The following is an 18151-nucleotide window of genomic DNA, read 5'->3' as shown; positions in this document are numbered from 1 at the left end:
CTGATCTCCTTCAGAATGGACTGGTTGGATCTCCTTGCAGTCCAAGGGACTCTCAAGAGTCTTCTCCAACACCACAGTTCAAAAACATCAATTCTTCAGCGCTCGGCTTTCTTCACAGTCCAACTGTCCCATCCATACATGACCACTACTGGAAAAACTATATAGCCTTGACTAGATGGACCTTTGTTGTAATGTCTGCTTTTGAATATGTTCTCTAGGTTGGTCATAACTTTCCTTCCAAGGAGTAAGCATCTTTTAATTTCATGGCTGCAGTCACCATCTGTAGTGATTTTGGAGCCCCAAAAAATAAAGTCTGACACTGTTACCGCTGTTTCCCCATCTATTTCCCATGAAGTGATGGAACCGGATGCCATGATCTTCGTTTTCTGAATGTTGAACTTTAAGCCAAATTTTTCACTCTCCTCTTTCACTTTCATCAAGAGGCTTTAGAGTTCCTCTTCACTTTCTGCCATAAGGGTGGTGTCATCATAGCCTGCTGTTATTTAGTGGCTTTAAACAATGTAATAAGTACTTGTGAAACTATCGGAAACAAACACCAAGGCCAGGATAATAATCCGTATGTGTCATGGTGCCCCCTCAGCCACACTTCATAGTCGGTATGCTGCCTTTTCTTGCCTTTTTAAGATAGTTTTATTGCACCTATAGATATTTCATTTTTATTATTATTGATTATTGCAATCTTTTAAATTGTGCAAAAACAATTTGATACATGTGAACCTTTTATTTTAATGAAATGACTTCTCTGTACATATTAATATTTGCATGTTGTTCTACTCCATTCTTTAGAATGGGATATACTATTCCATTATGTGGATTTACCTTCATGTGTTTATCAACTTTCTCACTGATGGACATCATTTCCTGGTTCTTCCTGTTATGAGTAGTGGTTACATACTTAAAGACGCACATACTCTGATTTCCTGGAGGGATGTTTATCCTCTTTTTGATCTGTTTATTTCCCAAAGCGTGATGCGTTCACATTTCCATTAGGATTGATGTCTGTGTAGGCAGCTTAGGTCACGCTGGCGTTAGCATGCTGAACCTTATTTCTACCTGCTGTGGCTTGATGCCTGATTGGGGAACAAAGAGGCTGACACTGTGTAGTCAGGGTGCCTCTCCCTCATTCCAGGCCTGTGTGCTGCCCTGCCCTCCTCCAGATTGGTGAAGAAGCATCTGCTGAATGATCAGTGAGCCGTCCCTGGCTCACAGGACTAGACTCCATCTTCTAGATCACTCTTTATGTCTTTTCCATGGAGCTTTGGGCTCATGATACAGATTAAGAAATCATACAGGAGAAACACAGATATTGCAAACATTTCCGTATATTTTTGGTTGTTTTTGTTTTCAAATATTGCAGTTGATTTACATTTCCCGAAAGCATTAAGAAGTACCTACTCTTTAATTGAGCTATATATAGTTGGCTTATAGTATGTTAGTTTTAGGTGTACAGCATAGTGATTCTGTATTTTTATAATTTATATTCCGCTTAAAGTTATTACAAAATAATGACTGTTTCCCTATGACGTACAATATATCCATGTTTCTTATGTATTTTACACATAGTAGTTTGTATATCTTAGTTCCATACCTTTATATTGCCTCTCCCACCATCCCTCTCCCCATTGCTATCCACTCATTTGTTTTCTATATCTGTGAGTCTGTTTTGCATATACATTTATTTAATTTTGGAATTCCCTGGTGGCTCAGACTGTATAGGATCTGCTTGCAGTGCAGGAGACTTTTTAGACTCCACATTTAAGTGATAATAGACAATGTTTGTCTTTGACTAATTTCATTAAGCATAATACTCTCTAGGTCCATTCGTGTTGTTGCAAATGGCAAAAGTTTATTTTTTTATGTCTGGGTAATATTCATACACACACACGTACACGCATATACATATATCACATCTTCTTTGTCCACAGTATGTTGATAGACACTTGCGTTGCTTCCATATCTTGGCATTACCTCATCTTTAAGCACAGTATTTTCCTGGTAACAGCCTTCAATATTCAGTCTCATTTTTAAGGCATATTAATAAAAGGGATGAGCCTATAACAGTTGAAACTCCTCCGTGAGAACAGGATTAATTCTGGGCGAGGCCGTCACCCTTGCAAAGATTGCTAAAGCTCATCTTCCTCAATTCATCTGCTCTTGGTTCCAAGCCTCCTTCTTCCCAGTTCCCCAAACCCTCTCCCATGGGAGGAAAATTTGAATTTTAAAACACAGAGACAATAATGGAAACTTAAATAGTACTACTAGCTTTGAGCATCAAAGCCTGACTCCACTTGCCATGGTTTCCTATGTTTGCTAAGCAAAAATGACATCCAGCCGGGTCAGTATGTCTTCATCTCTTTCTCTCTCCTCTGTCTCTCTCCCCATATAAGATAGAGTGACTTGTAGTCAAACAAATTGATTGTAAAATATCTTTTGCTCTAAGGAATATGATTTTCATGATGCATTTTTCTTGGGAAGCAGAGCACTGAGTAGCTTAGAAATTTGTTGCGTATGTATTAAAGAGTTAAAATCTAAAATAAGCCATTTGGGAAGGGCACATGGACCCAGGTTAGCAGTGGGGCTTTCAAGTTTGATTTTTAGAAGCCCCCCAGGTGTCACACCCAAGAAAGTGAGGCCAGCTGGGAAGCACATCTAGGGGATCAACCAAACAGCAACCCGGAGCTGACAAGCTGAGGCAGAATTAGCACATATCACTTTCTAGTGTATTTATCAGAAGTTTCCAGTCTAAACTTTTAGTTTCTTCCCGCAAATGACTTCCACTATTAAAATGCACACATTCAGTAACTTGGGCACTACCTTGGCAATCTTAGTCAACTTCCAGCAATATTTCATATGGAGTTACTGAAGTGACATGTCTCCCTTACTTTCAACCTAAACAAAATGGTTTTCATGGAAAGTTGCACATGGAGTTTTCTATGAGAGCCGGGAGGAAAAAGAGTTCTTTATTTGAGGCATGATGGGTAACATCATCGTCATAAACATGAAGTCTGTGAAAAATTCTTATTCCAAAAGAAAATTATTTAACAAAAAGAGATTCTGTAGCTTGTGATCTGGGTTTTGGATCAGAATTAGGAGTATTCAGATCTTAACTTTCATTTAAAAGAAATTTAGTTTTTAGTTTTCATTCTGAGAACAAGAGGAAAATTGTAGAGAGAAATGACAATTTTAGTTTCAAGTAGAATTCACAGAATAAATGTGGAGCAAGAAGAGCACCTGGTTGCCAGTATCCCAGATTTGGGGCCCACATGTCAGGCTTTGTGCTGGAGGTGCGTGTAGGGATTGCATATCTCAAGCAAATAAATGGATGCCTGTATCTTTAACAGTAGAGATAAGAATGGTCTTTTCTACATAAAGGTTTTATGAGTATTATATAAGATAAAGAAAGCATTTGGCCCTTCTAGGTCTTCATTAAAGAAGGCAGGGATATATATCACAGACAATTTAATTATGAAATATTCAATAAACCATGTGATTTGAGATCTTAAAAAAATAATTGTAAAAGAGTTCTAATATAACATTTCAGTTATGACTTGTACAGTTTCCTATAAATAAAACTTTTTTAATCTTAAACAAACAAAATTGACCTACTGGAACATATATTTGCCTACTCCAACCAGAGTATTAGCAAGCAAAGAAAGGGACCCAAATTCATCATCTTGATGAAGAAACATGGAACTGGGGATTTAAGATTATCTATAATTGCTGACGAGTCTCAGCCTGTTTTTACTCCTCCAGCCCCAGCTTCACCCAAATTATAGAAATGGACATTTGAGACCAAGAGGACTTGATTTATTTAGCATAACACAGTGGTCAGGAAATTGCATTTTAGTGGATTCAGCGACATTTTCCCAAATGCTGAGAACCAGTGTTGTTTTCCCCAGTGCCATTGAATATTTAAATTCCTTTAAAAAATACTAAAAAAAAACCCCGTGGTGAAGTAATTAACATAATTCTTGTAGTTCAGTTTCTGCTGAAGATCACTGGAAAAATTGAGAGCCTCCAAAACAGCTTTCTCAGAGACTCGAAATTAGATGTGTGTTAGTGATAGAAAAATCTATTCTACTCTGGAATGAAAGAACCAGGTGAATGTTTTAAACTTTGACATGAGAAGAAAAAGATATAAACTCAAATATATTCCTTATTTCTTCATTTTACTTATAAAATCATTGCTGTTGCATAGTGAAATGTAAAAGCAATGTTACAGGCCAAAATAAACAAAAATGCTGGTTTTACAATATTGTTGATATATCTGTAGCTTCAACTAAGTGAGAGAGAAAGAAAGAAAAGCTGTCTCACAAATTACCATGGCTCATTGCCTGAAGAAAATTAGTCTACTCTGAGCAAAATCCTGCTGTAGTTAGGTAAAAATGCAACAAAATTTGAAATATAATACCCTGATCCCTGACTGCATTTCTTACAAGTGTTGTCAGTTGCTGACTGTGTATATACTTCATTCACCATCTAGGTATGGGAAAATGTATGGAGGTCTCCTCATTTATTTTAGATGCTCCCATTTTAGTCAAGATATAAATAAAGAAAGCTGTGATAATGCTTGAGCTGTGTTTTTTCTTAGTCCCCAGTTAGGAATCACTCTTTTTCTTTCAGTGTGATTTTATCCTATTTCAATGTATATGTTTCTCATCTATACAAAGTTCATATTAAATTTTTATGAAGACTTAATTTTTTTGGAGCAGTTTAAAGTTCATAGCGAAATTGAGAGGAAGGTACAGAAGTTGCCCTCTACTACCTGGCCCTGCACATGCAGAGCCTCGCCCTCCACAACGGTATGTTTGTTGCATTGATGAACCTGTATTGGTGCATCATAGACACCCGAAGTCTATAGTTTACCTTAGGGTTCACTCTTGTTTCACATTCCATCGATTTGGACAAGTGAAAATTAGCCATATATCCATCATTTAGCATAAAGACTATTTTCAGTTCCCTAAAAATCTTCTCATTTAAATTTTTTAAATGAGTATGTATATTAGAAATATATTAAGTAAAAAGTAATGTAAGTGATTCAAGGATATAGCAAAGAGTATGGAGATGTGATTTTTAATGACTGCTAAGTCGCTTCAGTTGTGTCCGACTCTGTGTGACCCCATAGATGGCAGCCCACCAGGCTCCCCTGTCCTTGGGATTCTCCAGGCAAGAGCACTGGAGTGGGTTGCCATTTCCTTCTCCAATGCATGAAAGTGAAAAGTGAAAGTGAAGTCGCTCAGTCGTGTCCGACTCTTAGCGACCTCATGGACTGCAGCCTACCAGCCTCCTCTGTCCATGGGATTTTCCAGGCAAGAATACTGGAGTGGGGTGCCATTGCCTTCTCCGTTTTAATGACTAGAACTTTAGAAATGATGGGCTTCCCTGATAGCTCAGTTGGGAAAGAATCTGCCTGCAATACAGGAGACCCCGGTTCGATTCCTGGGTCAGAAAGCTCCCCTGGAGAAGGGATAGGCTACCCACTCCAGCACTCTTGGATTTCCCTTGCGGCTCAGCTGCTAAAGAATCCCCCTGCAATGTGGGAGACCTGGGTTCAGTCCCTGGGTTGGGAAGATCCCCTGGAGAAGGGAATACTGGAGAGGTGGCTACCCACTCCAGTATTCTGGCCTGGAGAATTCCTGGGTCGTAAAGAGTCAGACACAACTGAGTGACTTTGACTCCTTAGAAATGGTATTGTAAGATTTATTATTATCATCATCATATTTTTTATTATTACTATAGTTACAGAGCTATTTTACTTCCAAAGATAGGTATTTGCCAAACTGGAACTCAGGGCTACTATGATGTTTGCCAGAGAGTTCTAAAGGAAAAGGAATGGGCTGCTAATAAGATCATAATAAATTTAGCTCTATTATCTTTAATTCTAGGTCTATCTTATCCCCATTTATCATCTCCTGTTCTTCTACCCTTTCTTATTTTCTATTCTGCTCTGTTATCACCTAGACTATAACTTGTCATTCCTGAAATTAGAAGGAAGAAAATCTCTGTTGACATCATTAACATCATCCCAGGTCATTCTATTGTCTATGAATCAGTGCAGCACTTTAAAAAGAAGGGATGTGTGTGCTGTTGCAGTCAGTATTTTATTTTTAAAATAAAATTATTTAAACAAAAATGTAATGAAACTTTTTCTAAAACTGCTGCTATGTGCTTATACATAAATTGGTTCTGTTTTAACATGAAGACATATAGAAAATGCTTTCAATGATGCTGGAAAAAAATATCAAAGGTTGCTTTCTTGTTTTGTCAGATTCTAAGCAGAACAGATTTGAAACCGTTGAAGATCTTTTTTAATAGAAAACATTTGAAGTTTGCTAAAAATTTCTCATCTAATACTTTAGTAAAACCATGTTGTGAATATTTAGTAGTAGACTTAGAAAATTAATTCTACTTAACAAACTCAGAATACAACTATTCAGAAATTAGATTATCATAATTTTTTTTCTCCCACATGGAATATTTTTCCTTAATTTACCATGATAGAAAAAAAGAATTTTTTTTATAATTAACTAACAAAGAAAAGCAGGAAGTATAGCATTCCAGCCTTTGTTTGCAACTTGATTTTACATTTTAAAATATTCCCTGTAGCTTCAAGATGGAAGATGGGATATTTTGATGGGTTTGTTTTTTTCCCCAAAAGAATATAATGTTGCATTTTACATATAAATCATGTACACTACGGACACTCTATTTGCAATGGCTAGTTAATTGTTAATATTTCTCTCTGGAGTCAAGAATGTATGTGGATCTCATGAGAAAAATGTGTTCTAGAATATGCTCCTCTTTAAGAAGTTAATTAAAATTCATTGTGTTTTCCTTTTGGGACTATTGCTGTATTATGCCTCACAATTGTCTTTATCATTTGCATAACTTGTGAACAGTAGGGATGAGATGAGGAAGAAAGGAAAGAGGAAAGTTGTTCTGCCTTCAGTCTTCATCCTTCACCACCAGGCTGTGTAAAAAGAGAGATGGGATGGTGAACTTGATTTGTCTGAAAAATTGAAGGCCAATGGAATGGGAAGTAGTTTCCTACCTCCTAGGTGAGGACCCCACAAAAAGGAGAGGGGTTGAGTGGTCTTGAAAAGTGCTCCTGCCACACAGATTCCTGTAAGGTAGGTGATACTAGCCTGAGGATGAACTGTCAGAAAGCTGGGGCTGATGAGAGAGTTACAACTGGTCAGATAGAGGAGGTATCTCTGGGATCAAGGGTGAAAAATGAGAGAGCCTCAGCACTGAGAGGTCTCCCAAAATATCAGCAGAAATATTAGGCTTTGGAGCTGCCATGCCCAGAGGGCCCTGATGCCAGAATCATTCATTCAGAAAAATATTTATTGAGTTCCTAGTACATTGCTCAGAGAAGGCAGTGGCACCCCACTCCAGTATTCTTGCCTGGAAAATCCCATGGACGGAGAAGCCTGGTAGGCTGCAGTCCACGGGGTCGCTAAGAGTCCGACACGACTGAGCGGCTTCACTTTCACTTTTCACTTTCATGCATTGGAGAAGGAAATGGCAACCCACTCCAGTGTTCTTGCCTGGAGAATCTCAGGGACAGAGGAGCCTAGTGGGCTGCCGTCTATGGGGTCGCACAGAGTCGGACACGACTGAAGTGACTTAGCAGTAGCAGCAGTACATTGCTAGACCCTGGGGATAGCATAGTGAACAAACAGATAAAAATCCTTTCTTTCAGGCAGGTTACATTATAAAAACAAGGGACAAACAAGAAACAAATAAAAATCTATTAGTCTATCAGATGTGAAAAAAAAAAAACCATCACAGAATCAAAGCAGGGTGAGAATGAAGGTATGAAGGAGCTGAGGGGGAAACCATGGCTGTCTGGGGAGGCAAATTCCTGAGAGGGACCGCCAGTGAGTGGCTCTGAGGCAGGGATGTGCCTGAGGGATGGAGAGAACGTCAAATAGGCCAGTGTGGCTTGCGCGCAATGGTAAGGGGGACACTAACTGGGAAATGACAGATTTAGAGATGCAGTCTGGTGCCATACTTCGTGGGGCTTTGTACGGTGAGTACTTTGGACTTTCTCATTCACTCACAGTTCAGTTGCTCAGTCGTGTTCGACTCTTTGCAACCCTGTGGACTGCAGCATGCCAGGCTTCCCTGTCCACCAACTCCCGGAGTTTACTTAAACTCATGTCCATCAAGTAGCCATCCAATCATCTCATCTTCTGTTGTCCCCTTCTCCTCCTACCTTCAATCTTTCCCAGTATCAGGGTCTTTTCCAGCGAGTCAGTTCTTTGCATCAGGTGGCCAAAGTATTGGAGTTTCAGCTTCAGCACCAGTCCTTCCAACGAATATTCAGGACTGATTTCCTTTAGGATTGACTGGTTTGATCTCCTTGCAGTTCAAGGGACTCTCAAGAGTCTTCTCCAACACCACAGTTCAAAAGCATCATTTCTTTGGCACTCAGCTTTCTTTATAGTCCAACTCTCACATCCGTACATGACTACTGGAAAAACCATAGCTTTGACTAGATGGACCTTTGTTGACAAAGTAATGTCTCTGCTTTTTAATATGCTGTCTAGGTTGGTCATAGGTTTTCTTCCAAGGAGCAAGTATCTTTTAATTTCATGGCTGCAGTCACCATCTACAGTGATTTTGGAGCCCCAGAAAATAAAGTCTCTCACTGTTTACATTGTTTCCCCATCTATTTGCCATGAAGTGATGGGACTGGATGTGTTTTGAATGTTGAGTTTTAAGCCAAGTTTTTCTCTCTCCTCTTTGACTTTCATCAACAGGCTCTTCCTCATGTTGAGGTTTGACAGAAAACAACAAAATTCTGTAAAACAATTATCCTTCAATAAAAAATAGATAATTTTTTTTTTTAAAGAGGCTCTTTAGTTCTTCTTTGCTTTCTACCATAAGGGTGGTGTCATCTGCGTATCCGAGGTTATTAATATTTCTCCCAACAGTCTTGATTCCAGCTTGTGCTTCATCCAGCCCAGCATTTCACATGACGTACTCTCCATAGAAGTTAAATAAACAGGGTGACAATATATAGCGTAGATGTACTCCTTTCCCAATTTGGAACCAGTCTGTTGTTCCATGTCCAGTTCTAACTGTTGTTTCTTGGCCTGCATACAGGTTTCTCAGGAGGAAGGTAAGGTGGTCTGGTATTCCCATCTCTTTATAAATTTTCAGTTTGTTGTGATCCACACAGTCAAAGGCTTTGGCATAGTCAATAAACCAGAAGTAGATGTTTTTCTGGAACTCTGTTGTTTTTTTGATGATCCATTGGATGTTGGCAATTTGATCCCTGGTTCCTCTGCCTTTTTTAAATCCAGCTTGAACATCTGGAAGTTCATGGTTCACGTACTGTTGAAGTCTAGCTTGGAGAATTTTGAGCATTACTTTGCTAGTGTGTGAGATGAGTGCAATTATGTGGTAGTTTGAGCATTCTTTGGCATTGCCTTCCTTTGGGATTGGAATGAAAACTGACCTTTTCCAGTCCTGTGACCATTGGTGAGTTTTCCAAATTTGCTGGCATACTGAGTGCAGCACTTTCACAGCATCATCTTTTAGGATTTGAAATAGCTCAACTGGAATTCCATCACTTCCACTAGTTTTGTTCATAGTGATGCTTCCTCGGGCCCAGTTGACTTTACATTCCAGGATGTCTGGCCCTAGGTGAGTGATCACACCATCGTGATTATCTTTGAACTTTAGAGTTCTCAAAAAGGGAGCCAATGGAAAATTTTGAGCAGAGGAGTGACATATTCTGCACTCCATTTAAAAAAGATTTGCTCTGCCTGTGGGTGGTAAAAAGATGAGAAGGGAACAAATATGAAAGCAGAGAGACCAAGTAAAATGCTCCTGCAATAGTCTCATTGAGGTTTGATGATGGCTCAGAGCAGTTTATTGGTAAATGTGACTGAAAAAGTAGCTGAGTTCCATGTATTTTGAAGGCTGAACCAGCAGAATTTGTTGACAGTCACTTGTGAGACAGGATAAGAAAAGAATCAAGTAGTTCCAAGGTTTTTGGAACGGAGATTTAAAAAGTTGCCATTAACTGAGATGGAGAAGATCTGTGGGTGGAACATGGTTGAGTTGACGGTAGATACCAGGAGTTCAGCTTCAGATGGTTAATGTGAGACCCCTGTTAGACATTCAGGTAGCCATTTGGAGTTGCGTATATGGGTTAAGTTCCAGGGCAAGGTCAAAGCTGACAATGTCAATTTGAGAGTCTTTGGCGTATAGCTGATATTTGATGCCGTAAGAATAGAGGAGATCATGAAGGGATCATTCTGATAGAGAAGAACCCAACAGCTGATCCTTGGAACACTTCAGGATTTAGAGGTCCAGGAGATGAGAGAGAACCAGCAAAGGAGACTGAGAAGGAAACATCTGTATGGTGACATCTCCACAAACCAGGTAAAATCTTTGTTACCAAGACCTGTCCTCTCTCCTCCCCATCACAGCATTGAAAGAGCTTGTGGTAGGTGCTGTCCAGAGAGGAAGGAATTGAAAAGAAAGGAAAAAAGACAACCACAAATGCACTGCTGAAAGTTCTTAGCTTGAGCAGACTCAAACTTCGGGGGAGGAGAGGCTTTGACTGGATGAAAGATTAGAACTACGGGGTTGTTGGATTTGAGCAGATTCTTTATTCATCTGAAAGTGGTAGGAAAGCCTGAGGGCACTGCCTGAACTTTTCTAGGATCAAGAAAGAACTGGTCAAAAGAAAATGTGCAAAATAGCAGTAGGAGAAATAATAAAGTTGCTTTCTGCTTGCACCCTTGTGGTTTCAAATCTCATTACCACATATTCTCAGTTTATTTGAAAACATTTCCAACTTCATGACTTATAGGCTTAAGTCTACATGCAAAAGTTCAACTTTTGCATAAATCATCAGACACAGGCTGTAATTTAAAGAAAAGGGAATTTCAAACATGAAGGTCTTTCCAAGTCTCAGTGAAGACCCCGGCCGTGCTTCAGTGTCCTTGAGAATTGTCCAGGTTGCTTCCTGTGGATGAGCAACAGTTCTGCCCTGTAGGATTCAAGTATATTGTGTGCGTGTGTCTGTGCTCTGTCAGCCCAGTTAGGGTGTGAGCCCAGTCAGGTCCACTCAGTCTTGGTGAGTTCTCCCAGTTAGCCGTCTTGAATTTAGTACTTTGCACAGAGAACGCTAGCGGATGAGTTGTTGCATTTATGCAACTCCATCACCTCCTTAAGCAAATCAAGCTGTGTGCTTCCCAGTCTAAGTGACTCTTAGGAATGAACCCTGTGTACTCATCTACATAACCCCCTATATACACATACACAGATATGTCTGTGCAATTCAATGTACCTACAGTTACATACTGAATTTAAACTGGATATATTAATATATGAATGTTATTTGTCAGGTCAATAAGGAAATCAACCAAACTCAGGAAAATACAACTGTAACAATTCAAAGATTAACTTTCTTTAGAATAATTGCATATAGTGTGTTTCTTAGTAACTGAGAGTACCATTTTTGTTGAATTTACTTCCTTTTACGGTAATAAGTATAAAAAGCACAGAGGCTAATGAATATTTATATGATAATTCTATAATGTAAAGTAGGACATATTTTCACTTGATGCCATTTATTTAGAAAATATGGAATAAGTACCTTGATGCATCATTAAATTATTGGTGAAATCAAGAAAAGTTCCTACTGCATTATGCCAAAGTACATTTAAAAATCCTGAGGGTTTTATGATTACATCTCAACGTACTGATGTTTAAAAAGAAAAATGGTAACAGAAAATATTAAATGCTTGCGTCTTTGCCAAGTCCAAATGGTTATAGTAAATTTAACTTTGGAATTTCCTGACTTTTATGTTGTTAAAATTATAGGTTTTACTCAACATTAAAAGAGTCTTTCAATTTAATTTTCCTATATTAAAAAATTTTTAAGGTGGTTGTGGAGGGCAGACAGAATTGGAAGAAAGATTCTAGAAGACGTGGTTTAAACAGTTCATCCCTCAATTTTTAGATATATATATATATATATTTTTATAGAAGCTCAGTGTTATCCTTCAAGCCTTCAGTATTTTGCAACTTGTAAATAATTTGGTCTTATTTGTCTTGGACTAACAAAAGGTAACAAAATATTTCCACCCTGAGTAAATAAAAAAAGAAAAGAAAGAGAAAGAGAAGGAAAAAGCACTGCTGGTAAATAGTAAAACTTCCCAAGAAATTTGGGGATGCAGACCAAAAATTTAGACTCATGTTATTCTACTCTATTATCAGAAGTTTTTATGTATTTTGAAATAGAAATAGCTTTCCAACTGTTATGTCAGTTTTAAAAACACTATGATGGAATTGCCTCTTGCCGCTATTGCTTCATGCCTGAGTTACTCCAAATTAGTATTAATATTTAGAAAGATGCAGTATTGGTTTCAGGCCAGAAAGGCACCATGGATTACATTGCTACAGTAGTAGAAGACAATGCTATTATTTTACCTAAGTAGACAAAACAGCTCTTTTTTTTTTTTTTTTTTTAAATTTCTCTAAAAGAGAAATTGGTGCACTGGGACGACGACCCAGAGGGATGGTATGGGGAGGGAGGAGGGAGGAGGGAGGAGGGTTCAGGATGGGGAATCTTTTAGAGAAATTTAAAAAAGCTCTTTTAATATATAAAAGGTTCCTTTGCTGCCTGTTAATGTTATCACACAGAGTAACTTAGATATACTTCTCCAGATCAATAACTAGAGGAAAAGAGACAAAGAAAGTATATATAATCATACTATAATAAAATGCTGAATTAAAATAAAGATACTGATATCACATAGTAGATAACAGGCTTCCATCCTCTGTACTTTGGATTTACAGTGGATTGTGGTATTTTCCATGATCCTAAAAAATACCCTTTCCTTTCCATCTTTCCCTTAAGCCACTGCCCTCTTTTCCTTTCTTTCACCTCACACTTTGGAATTATCTACAGTCATTCTCTCCTTTCTTTCTTCTGACTTAACTCTGGAACCCATGGTAACCTAGTCAACTGAAACTGTATTTCAACCAGCTCAGTAGGTGGGCTTTTCTCATTCCTTACATAACCTGTCCTCCCTGCCCAAAAAAAGAGAAAAGAAAAACAGCACCTGTATGCACTTGGCTTCCAGAAATGGGACCTAGACCACCTTTGTATGCAGCTGCATGCCTGTGTGCTAAGTCACTTCATGGATGTCTGACTCTGTGAGCCTATGGACTGTAGCCTTCCAGGCTCCCCTGTCTATGGGATTCTCCAGGCAAGAATACTGGAGTGGGTTGCCGTGCCCTCCTCCAGAGGATCTTCCCCACCCAGGGATCGAACCTGTGTCTCTCACGTCTCCTGTGTTGGCAGGCGGGTTCTTTACCACTAGCTCCACCTGGGAAGCTCCTGTGTAGCTGTGTACCAGGCATGTATGCTTTGGAGGCCCCACAGTTGGCTCAAGCTCAGCATGCATAGACTGAGTCTCTAGTTCCACTCCACCTACTCGATGTGTAGTTTCCCAGCATTTCTCAAATAGCTTATCTCAGTGATTGGCCCCACTATCCATTTTCCAGCCCAAAGTGTAAATCTGGATAGCATTCTTAATACCGCCCTTTGCTGACACAACCATTTTATCACCAAGAATTTGGATGGATACTACATCTTAAATGTATTTTGAATCTATCCCCTTTTCTCTATCTTCGTTTCTTTTCTGGATTACTGAGACATCTTTTTTTGATGTCTTGTTCTACACAAGACACTTGTTCTACTCCATCTTTTTTCCATGTTACAACCACAGTGATCTTTCTAGAACACAGATTTGGTCACGTTCCTCCTGAGTGTCCTGTTCTCGGGACATAGTTTCTCACATCACCCTGTGCTTGCATACACTGTGGTTCAGGCACGTTCACATTTACTCGTTTCCCAAATAAATCGTGCTCCTTGTTGCCTTGTCTTTGTGTCATCTTCCCTCTGCTTGGATAACAAGACTCCATTTCGTTTTCGTAGCCTGGTTTAGACCTATTTGTCTGTTACGTTTCAGTCTGTCTGTGTAACTCTCCGGACCCATTTTTTCCTGTGCATTCCCATGTTATCTAGTGCCTGCCCTAGTATTTATCACACCATATCTTCTTCGGGGGTAATTCTGACCTCTTGGGCATCACAGCCAGCCTCTTGGGAAGGAGTCCAGCAAACACTTGGTTTCAGCTGGACTCACAGCTTAGTGATTCTATTTCTGGTCCAAGGAAATGTTCATCTTGTATTTTGAAACCAGCTGGCTCTTTCTGGTTTTCTTTTCTTTTTTTTCCTTTTAAAATGTGATCTGTCACTGTTCTGTGTTTGGAACAGAAGGGGAGTACCAAAATATCCTGACTAGAGGTCAAAATCTGCATGTTTAATAAGCTGTCCAGGTGATTTTTCTGCACATTTAAGTTTTGCAACATCTGCACTTGCTATTTTATCCTATCAAGAAGACTGAAGCTGTTTGACATAAACTTACTCAACCTCAGATTCCCTCTATTACTACATCCTCATTTTCCATTTTCCCTGCGTTTGATGAAGTGTCTTCCCTTCTTTTCCAGAGTAAAATGTTCTTGCTCCACACCTAATTCCATCACCTTTCTAACTCTTACTATTAATATGTAAGTTCACTTTTCTAGCTTTTAACTCTTCGTTTTCCCAACTCTTCCTCTTTACCTATGATCAGTTCAGTTCAGTTCAGTCCAGTCGCTCAGTCGTGTCCGACTCTTTGCGACCCCATGAATTGCAGCACGCCAGGCCTCCCTGTCCATCACCAACTCCCAGAGTTCATTCAAACTCAAGTCCATTGAGTCGGTGATGCCATCCAGCCATCTCATCCTCTGTCGTCCCCTTCTCCTCCTGCCCCCAATCCCTCCCAGCATCAGAGTCTTTTCCAATGAGTCAACTCTTCGCATGAGGTAGCCAAAGTACTGGAGTTTGAGCTTTAGCATCATTCCTTCCAAAGAAATCCCAGGGCTGATGTCCTTCAGAATGGACTGGTCGGGTCTCCTTGCAGTCCAAGGGACTCTCAAGAGTCTTCTCCAACACCGCAGTTCAAAAGCATCAATTCTTCGGCGCTCAGCCTTCTTCACAGTCCAACTCTCACATCCATACATGACCACAGGAAAAACCATAGCCTTGACTAAACGAACCTTTGTTGGCAAAATAATGTCTCTGCTTTTGAATATGCTATCTAGGTTGGTCATAACTTTCCTTCCAAGGAGTAAGCGTCTTTTAATTTCATGGCCGCAATCACCATTTGCAGTGATTTTGGAGCCCAAAAAAATTAAGTCTGACACTGTTTCCACTGTTTCCCCATCTATATCCTAAACATCATTAACACAGACCTCTCTCTTCCATCTCTTTGGTCACCTCTCACTATGCCATTTTTATTCTGAGTTTTTTCACTGTTCATTTGTGCCCAGTTGGACCCAGCTCTTTGCGACCCCATGGACTGTAGCCTGGTATGTAGTAGAACCTTGTAATTGTATCTTCTACTCCTTGCAAATACCCTCTACTCTTGGGAAACTCATCCATAGTTTTTGGCTCACAGTTTTTCCCATCTCCTCTGCATGTTTCAATTCTGTCCCATTCTTTAGGATCCTTTATCCTCCAGTAACTTGTTTCTCATACTTCAATTGAGAGAATATACTGTTAATCTTCTCTGGTGGGATTGTGTCTTGTTTTAAATTTATCTGCTTAATAAATCATTAATTCATGATGGTTAGAAATTACGTATAACATACATGTGACAAATCAAAGGCCTTTAATCAGCAATTACTTGATAAGTTCACAAATGAATGGTAAATGCTCAAAATCTATTTATTTGGTTTAAAGAGAGAAAATTGAGGGTTTCAAAGAATGAATACCATTTTCATTAGAATCGCTTATGAATATAGATGCAGATATCTTCCAGACACTGTGAAGCACACTAAATCCAGTCACATATAAAAATAATTATAGATTATTATCACTTAGGATTTATCCCAGGAATGCAAGTTGGTTCAGCATCTGAAAACCAAGTAATATGATGTAGTAGAATAAAGGACAAAAGCCGTATGATCATCTCAGACAAAAGCCGTATGATCATCTCAGTAAACGCAGAGAAAGTATTTGAAAAAAAATCTGACACCCTTTCATGATAAAAATGATCAACAAATTTGGAATAGAAGGGGACATTCTTAACCTGATAAAAGGCATATATAAAAAAACTACAGCTAACATCATACTAACTGGCAAAAGTCAGTATTTCCCTGAAGACCAGAAATAAAACAGATGTTTATTTTCACAACTTCTGTTCAACTTTGTGGTGGAGGTTCTAACTAGGGCAGTTAGGAAAGAAAAGGAAATAAAAAGTATCCAGGTTGGAAAGGAAGAAGTAGAACTATATATTTGCAGATGACATGTGTTTAGTGGATAAAGGATCAACTAAAATGAGTAATGTATACACTAAATTGGAGAAGATATCCTCTTAAAACTCTTTAAATTTAATAAATGGTCAGCAAGGTTGTTGTTATAGAATATCAACATATAAAAATGAATTGTACTTCCATACATTAGCAGTGAACATTGTGAAACCAAAACCAAAAATTCACTTATTATAGGATCAAAAGAATAAATGCTCATGAACAAATATAATGAAGTGAAAGACTTGTACACTTAAAACTACAAAACCTTGTTGAAAGATGTTAAAATCTAAATAAAAGGAAAGATATCCCATGTTTGTAGATTGGAAGACTAAATATTAAGATGGCAATATTCCTCAAATTGATATATAGATATAACACAATTCCTGTCAAAATTCCAACCTTTTTTAAATACACAGTCTAATCCTAAGGTTCATATGGAAATTTATATGCAAATCATATATCAGATATGGGATATATATATAAAGAACTTATACAACTCAACTATTAAAAAACAAATAACTTTATTTAAAACTGGGCAAGATAATAGAATAGATATTTCTCCAAAGTAGTTACATAAAAGCAATAACCAAGTTAAAGTGTGCTCGACATTATTAGTCATTACAGAAATGCAAACCAAAAGTATGATGTGATACCATCTCACATCTTTAAAATAGTAAAGGTAATAATGAGTGTTGGCAAGGATTGTGGAGAAATGGGAATCCTCATACACTGCAAGTAAGAGTGTAAAATATTCCAGCTGCTTTGGAAAGCAATTTGACAGTTCCTTAATAAGTTAACATAGAATTATCATATAACTGAGCAGTACCACATGAGATTAAATCATATGTCCACAGAGAAGTACTACGGAAATGTTCATAGTAGCTTTGCTTGTAATAGCCAAAAAATGAAGTTAATTAAAATATTCATCAACTGATGGATGAATACATAAAATGTGGTATATCCATACAGTAGAATATTATTTGCAGTTAAAAAGAATGAAGTTCTGGTATATCCCACAACATAGTTGAAATTTGAAAACATGATGCTAAGTGAAAGAAGCCAGTCATGAAAGATCCCTTATTTTCTGGTTATTTTATATGGAAAATGCCCAGAATAGGCAAGGATATAGAAAGAGCTTATTAATTAATTGTTATAGATCTGGTAGTTATAGATTATCTATTGCCTATGTCTGGAGTGAGGTAAGGAGAGTAACTGCTAAAGGGGTAGAATTACTTTGGCAGGAATGAAATTACTCTAAGATTAAATTATAGTGATGGTTGTACAATCATGTAAATACCAAAAATTGTTGAATTTTGTACTTTAACTGGATGAATTACCATGCAATTATTATATTTCACTAAAGCTGTTTATAAATATACAATGAAATTTTGAGTAGAATTGATATGTATCATCCTTTCAGTACTCAATTAATTTTTATTTTATCATTTTGAAAATGCCTTTTGTCCCTATAAAGCTTGAAATAGCTTTATTCTATGTAAAATTTAGTGGTAAGCTTTCCTAGTTTGGGGCTTCCCTTATAGCTCAGCTGGTAAAGAACCTGCCTGCGATCAAACCTCGGTTTGATTCCTGGGTCAGGAAGATCCGCTGCAGAAGGGATAGGCTACCCACTCCAGTATTCTTGGGCTTCCCTGGTGGCTCAGATGGTAAAGAATCCACTTGCAATGTGGGAGACCTGGGTTTGATCCCTGAATTGGGAAGATCCCCTGAAGAAGGGAAA

General features: G+C 38.3%; 1 protein-coding gene across 1 annotated transcript in view; it reads left to right on the top strand.

Annotated features, from left to right (window-relative positions):
• FBN2 (fibrillin 2) overlaps positions 1-18151 on the top strand; it is a 223808-nt gene that overhangs the window by 78290 nt on the left and 127367 nt on the right. The gene's annotated exons all lie outside the window — the stretch shown is intronic.

The sequence above is a fragment of the Bison bison genome, unplaced genomic scaffold (genome assembly GCF_000754665.1).
Source record: "Bison bison bison isolate TAMUID 2011002044 unplaced genomic scaffold, Bison_UMD1.0 scf7180017864235, whole genome shotgun sequence".
Taxonomy (NCBI): Eukaryota; Metazoa; Chordata; class Mammalia; order Artiodactyla; family Bovidae; genus Bison; species Bison bison.
Note: the sequence above shows the minus strand (reverse complement) of the source record. Positions and strands in the feature narration are given on the sequence as shown.